This window comes from Notolabrus celidotus, chromosome 13 (genome assembly GCF_009762535.1).
Source record: "Notolabrus celidotus isolate fNotCel1 chromosome 13, fNotCel1.pri, whole genome shotgun sequence".
NCBI classification, from domain to species: domain Eukaryota; kingdom Metazoa; phylum Chordata; class Actinopteri; order Labriformes; family Labridae; genus Notolabrus; species Notolabrus celidotus.
In genome coordinates, this window is record NC_048284.1 from 3,768,710 (window position 1) to 3,774,899 (window position 6,190).

Below are 6,190 nucleotides of genomic sequence, written 5' to 3' on the forward strand. Positions count from 1 at the left end.
GCCAAAGACTTGCAACCCCCACTGTCCCTCAAAGTGATTTAATGTGGCTTCATTTAGCTGGTTTGCTGAAAATTAGCCTACCTGCATGAGCATGTGGCTGTGTTTCCTGTGCTGTTATGAATTAACCTACTGATAATGATGCTTTTGATAATTCATTGTTCACTAACCCTAAACTTAGGAGTCATCTGGCAACAAAAAAAAGGCAGAAAACTCGTTACATTTTCTATTTTCAAGGTTTTATTTCAAGTTCAGCTTCTATTTTTGTAGATATTTTTTGCTATAATGTGTAAAATGTTCTATTTATAAATAACTTTAAAGAATAAACCATTCTGGAAGACCTCTCAAGACCCAACCCTCACTTTGGGAACCCCTGCCTTATATAATGTGCAGCCAATAAACAATAAAGCGATCATAACAGGTAGAAGTGATTCAAATATAAGCGTCAACATTGTATGGATGAGATTAAATACACACTTGTCCCTATCATCATCAAAAGATAAATACAATCCAGGGTCAGGAATAACTACTAGGGATGCACCGATCCGGTTCCTGGTATCGGATATCGGCTAGATCGGACTCAAAAAGCTAGATGGGATATCGGTGACAAAGGGCCGATACATCATGCCGATCCATATGGCAGATCTATTGGTAAATAGTAAATGGACTTGTACTTATATAGCGCTTTTCTAGTCTTTCTGACCACTCAAAGCGCTTTTTACACTACTTGTCACATTCACCCATTCATACCCATTCACTCACTGATGGCAGAGGCTGCTATGCTAGCAATTCGGGGTTCAGTGTCTTGCTCAAGGACACTTCAGCATGTGACTGCCGGAGCTGGGATCGAACCGCCAACCTTCCGATTGATAGACGACCGACTCTACCCACTGAGCCCCCTATTCATCTCAGTTCTATGCTTTTCTGTGTTTACAACAGTCATGTGCGTCTCCCACATCATCAGCGCCGGCCGGTCTGTGCATTTTTGCTCGGTGGAGCCTGATCTTTTTATTTACAGTCTATGAGCATGATGGAGGATAACTACAGAGACTCTGCAGTTTAGCTGCATGTCACGCTTCTTTTGCTAACAACCCCGCCGGAAGCTTGCAAAAAATAGCCCAAAGGAAGAAGTTTACGTCAGCTGTAGCCGACTGCAAAGGAGCAAGAAACCCTCTATTAATGGATTCAGAGTGTGAGAAAACGGACAGGTTATTGGATTGAATTGTTCCGGGTCCTTGAAATAAAGGGATTCCAGCCTCTGGTTTAGCACTTGGAACCCAGGTACAGTTCACCATCAAGTCAGAAAAGCCTGAAGTTGCCAAAACATGATTCTATCCTCACATTAAGGAATAGAGATTGTTAAATCAATACCAGGATCGGATTGGCTAGTACAAGTATCGGCAGATACCAAAGCCCAGGTATTGATATCGGTATCGGGACCTAAAAGTAGGATCGGTGCATCCCTAGTTAGTATTTGACTGTTTTGTGTCCAAGGCCTCTTTTTCCTGAAAAGTTTCTTCTTCGTTGGTTATTAGAGTTTAAAAAACGGGGTTTTACTTCCTGGTTTCCTTTGATTCACAGCCGCCGTAGAGTGAAACTTCAAAGACGCGTCACACAGCGTCTTGTGACGTTGCGCTGTAAGGCGGAGCTTATTACAAAGGCTTCACAGGCTCTGGCTGCACAATGGCGGCGCCCAGGAGCGGGATTTTTTGGCTTCACAACCGTACAACAGGAAGAGGCGGAGCAACGCTGTCCATTTTTATTTACAGTCTACGGTTTGTTCTCAACCGGTCCTCGCCCTCTCAGTCTCTTTTGTCAGTGTTGAATTTGTCCCTCTGACAACACCCTTGGCCCTAGCCTGGCCGCCCCCCAGTAAAATGGGTCTAGAACCGCCACTGTCAAGACCCCCACGTTGGGAACCCCTGCCTTATATAATGTGCAGCCAAAGCGATCATAACAGGTAGAAGTGACTCAAATATAAGCCTCAAAATTGTAAGGATGAGATTAAATACACACTTGCCCCTATCATCATAAAAAGATAAACACAATCCAGGGTCAGGAATAACTACACTAAAGTGTCACTTAAAGCTCCTGTGAGGAACTTTCTGTTTGTGTTGACTTTGGCGCCGCCCCTGTGGACGAAGTGATCTTGCTTAATTTGTCCTGTACATGTGTAAATCCTGTTATCTCCTCCTGCTTTCAACTAACAGTCAACTATTTCACTCATTAAGAATATCCACTGCAGAAAAGGGGTTTTTCTTGACGTGCTCTCAATCACCTCATCTGACACCTACCCCCTCACAGCGATTTGAGGCTTTAAGAATAACAAAACAGAAATGATCAATACTTTTTCTAACAATCTGATTTGCTTTTCTAGGTCATAAGAAAGCGTCACTGTTCATTTCAGTCCATTTCATGACCACTTTAAAAACTCCTCACATGAGCTTTAATGTGGGCTGAGTGAGCACGTTAATGCAAACATGACATGATTAGAACCAAACACAAAGCTTGCACTGCTCCAGTATAAATGAGGATATTGTTGCATTAATTGACAGCAGAGGTGTTGCACAGCTGGATTAATGAAAGTAACAGCAGCATGGTGTGTGTGTGTGTGTGTGTGTGTGTGTGTGTGTGTGCGTGTGTGTGTGTCTTTGCAGGTGGTGAAGGAGCAGAATGTCCCAGCAGTGATCACCCACTGCACGTTGTGTGTGTTCAGTCAAAGGGAAGATGGTGTCGGTGAATTGTAGCAGCGTTATGTGGAAAAATCAACAATGAGTCAGGCGTGTTGTGAGGCCCTGAGCATATGCTGCAGTTAACCCTCACTCTGACATGTTGTCATCATGCATTCTGCGGCGGTGTGTGTGTGTGTGTGTGTGTGTGTGTGTGTGTGTCCGTGCTCTTCTTACCTGTGTTTGTCCTCCGTGGATCTCGTGGATCCCTCTCCTCTTGCAGTGTAGATGTCACGCTGGATGATTAATTCCCATGCAAACAGCAGCTCGGACAGCTAGCTTACTCAGCTAACCAGCTTAACTTACTCCTCAGATGTTTGACTTTTTATCCCCTCTGACTCTGAGGGGGGACTCTACAGCCACATAACCCCAGCATGGTGAACCCCTTGAGTGTGTTAGCTCGTGGAAGGAGGTGAAAATTGTACTCTAGCTGCCTCCTGTGCGATGTAACGTCAAGCTTGTGTTGACAAACAAGCCTGCGTAGTTAAAAAATCACACTTCAAGCTAGCTAACGCTGCCAGCACGGTTAGCTTAGCTTGCTAACACAGCCTGCTAAAAAAGATCCAGACCTGGTTCAGAGAGAGAATCCCTGTCCTCTTGAGTCCGACCTGTATCCCATGGGCTGCAGCTGCAAAACCCGCACGACACTCCGGTAATCACTCGTGGGTGGTTTCAGGGTTTCAATGAGGGCGCACTCTGAAATGTAAACCCCAGTCCTGGATCTGGTCTCTGCTCTGGTTTCTGCTCTCCGCCATTTCCAATCTCAACACAAACAAACAGGGCTGCGCGGGCACGCTGAGGCTGGAGGCGCGTTCACGAGGGGGGGAGCAGCGGGCAGGAGCTTCAGAGACAACATGCCTGCTGATTGTGTGTTATGACATGTTGGTATCGATGGTACAGTGGTAGTGTGTGTGTAGACGACATTAGGGAGAGTGTGACTGAGTAACTGTGGTGGGGGATGCACTGTTCAAACTACAGGCCTCATGCAGCAGCGCGTGTTGATGCACCGTGCAGGATCCATAGTGTCTGGAACATAGTGTTGCACACTGTCTGATACATTATTCATAAAGGCACAGAGCCCTGGACTGCACTTTTACCATTGTTTTAACAGCATGCGTATTTGTTTTATTTTATTATTCCTTTGTATATACGGAAGAGAATTGGGGCCACTGAAAAACACAAACAAAATTAAGGTCAAATTAATTTTTTTATTATAATTGTTCTGAGATGAAAGTCAGAATTCTAACTTTAATGTCAGAAGTCTGAAATCAAAATCAGAATTCTCAGATTAAAGTCTGAATTCTCAGATTAAAGTCTGAATTCTCAGATTAAAGTCAGAATTCTCAGATTAGCCTGTACATATAAGTCATGCCTATTTGTTGTTCTTTTGTATTTATAGCTGATGTTATTGTTATTATTTTTATTTTTATGTCTTATTCTTATGCCTTGTACAAAGAGAGCACAGTTTACCTAAGTCAAATTCCTTGTGTGTTCAAGCATACCTGGCCAATAAAGCTGATTCTGATTCTGATTAAAGTCAGAAATCTCAGATTAAAGTCAGACTTCTGAGATTAAAGTCAGAATTTTTTCGATTGAAGTCAGAATTCTAAGATTGAAGTCAGACTTCTCAGATTAAAGTCAGAATTCTGAGATTAAAGTCAGATTTCTGAGATTAAAGTCAGACTTCTGAGATTAAAGTCTGAATTCTGAGATTAAAGACAGATTTCTGAGATTAAAGTCAGAATTCTGAGATTAAAGTCAGATTTCTGAGATTAAAGTCAGACTTCTGAGATTAAAGTCAGATTTCTGAGATTAAAATCTGAATTCTGAGATTAAAGTCTGAATTCTGAGATTAAAGTCAGAATTCTGAGATTAAAGTCAGAATTCTGAGATTAAAGTCAGATTTCTGAGATTAAAGTCAGATTTCTGAGATTAAAGTCTGATTTCTGAGATTAAAGTCTGAATTCTGAGATTAAAGTCAGAATTCTCAGATTACAGTCAGAATTCTCAGATTAAAGTCAGACTTCTGAGATTAAAGTCAGATTTCTGAGATTAAAGTCAGAGTTCTGAGATCAAAGTCCAAATTCTCAGATTGAAGTCAGATTTCTGAGATTACGGTCAGAATTCTCAGATTAAAGTCCGAATTCTGGGTCTTAAACTGATGTTGGAAGGAATGATGTAAAAAACTGTACTTTTTCTGCTTGGTTTGGAAAAAAGGTCATAATACCAATCGGTACTCATCTGTAAGTGAAGTAATTTGAGATTATGGCGAAATCTCAATGTTTTCCAATGCCTTTGTACCGAGCAATGTTATTATTCCACTCGTTTCCATTATCACGGACCAATCAGAGCTACTCCCCAACCCTCTGTCCTGATTGGTCGCGTGGCAGCCCCACTTCGTCGCCCTGATTAGCTGGGAAGCCACTACTTCTAAACTACTAAATCTCTCTCAGAAACGATGTTTACATCACGACTACCAACAGCAGCTTTAAAGCTTTCTCAGAATTCTGAGAAAAAAGTCAGAATTAAGAGATTAAAGTCAGAATTCTGTCTACTTATAGTTTGACATGAAATTAGTCAGTGGAAACAGGGAGGTTTTAAGGGATCTCAATTTGAAAATATTCAAAATCATCACTATTATGCAACATTTCCAATGGCTTTTATTTTGAAATTCCACATCAGGTGTCGCTGTAATTGGCAGCGTCACATTTAGAGGCTTTTTTTCTCCTTTCAGTTTGAATCGAAACATATCAGTGGAAACTGAGATTTATTGTGATGCCAAATCTAAAATTACCAGGCACATTTTTTTTTATTTCAGTCAGCTTTTATTTTGAAAATCCACCAGAATTTTGACTTCAAGCTTAGAATTCTGGCTTTAATCTCAGCATTCTGACTTTAATCTCAGCATTCTGACTTTAATCTCAGAATTTTGACTTTAATCTCAGAACCCTAGATTGGAACCCCGACAGGGTGAGCAGGACCCTGAAGTGAAACAGAGACTTGTTTCAAATTAAACTGAACCTTTCCACTGATGGTGAAGTGAAACAAGGTGAACAGGTCTGCATGAATCAGCACCACACCTGGTGGAGTTGTTGTCCGTCGTCACTGTCAGAGCCTGTGACATTTTCTTTCCATTCAGCAATCTTTAAACACCCATATCTCTCATACCATGCTCCCTCAAGTGTTTACTTCATGAACCAGCTTAAGTTTTGGAGCCGACAGTTTTGTGCCTTTAACCTCTGCTGATTTTACTGATCTCTTTTCCTGGTTTTCCAGATGTAAACAAACCAACGCTGAGTTGATCGGACTTCATACGGCAGAGCGATGTGATCACAGTTACACCAAAGCAGCAACAGATCTTCATCATCAAGTATTTAACACATTCATGTAAAAATGAGAAGATAATATACTGTACATCTAGCATTAAGGGAATAAAATGAGCTTTCAGTAAAAGAACAATGGCA

At 41.6% G+C, this 6,190-nt stretch overlaps 1 protein-coding gene across 1 annotated transcript in view; it reads right to left on the reverse strand.

Moving 5' to 3' along the window:
* Positions 1-3,504, reverse strand: part of ncoa1 (nuclear receptor coactivator 1) — an 81,234-nt gene extending 77,730 nt beyond the window's left edge. The window contains exon 1 of the mRNA XM_034698858.1: positions 2,904-3,504. The gene's annotated coding sequence lies outside the window, so the exon portion shown is untranslated. The remainder of the gene's footprint in view (positions 1-2,903) is intronic.
* Positions 3,505-6,190: the final 2,686 nt, after the last annotated feature.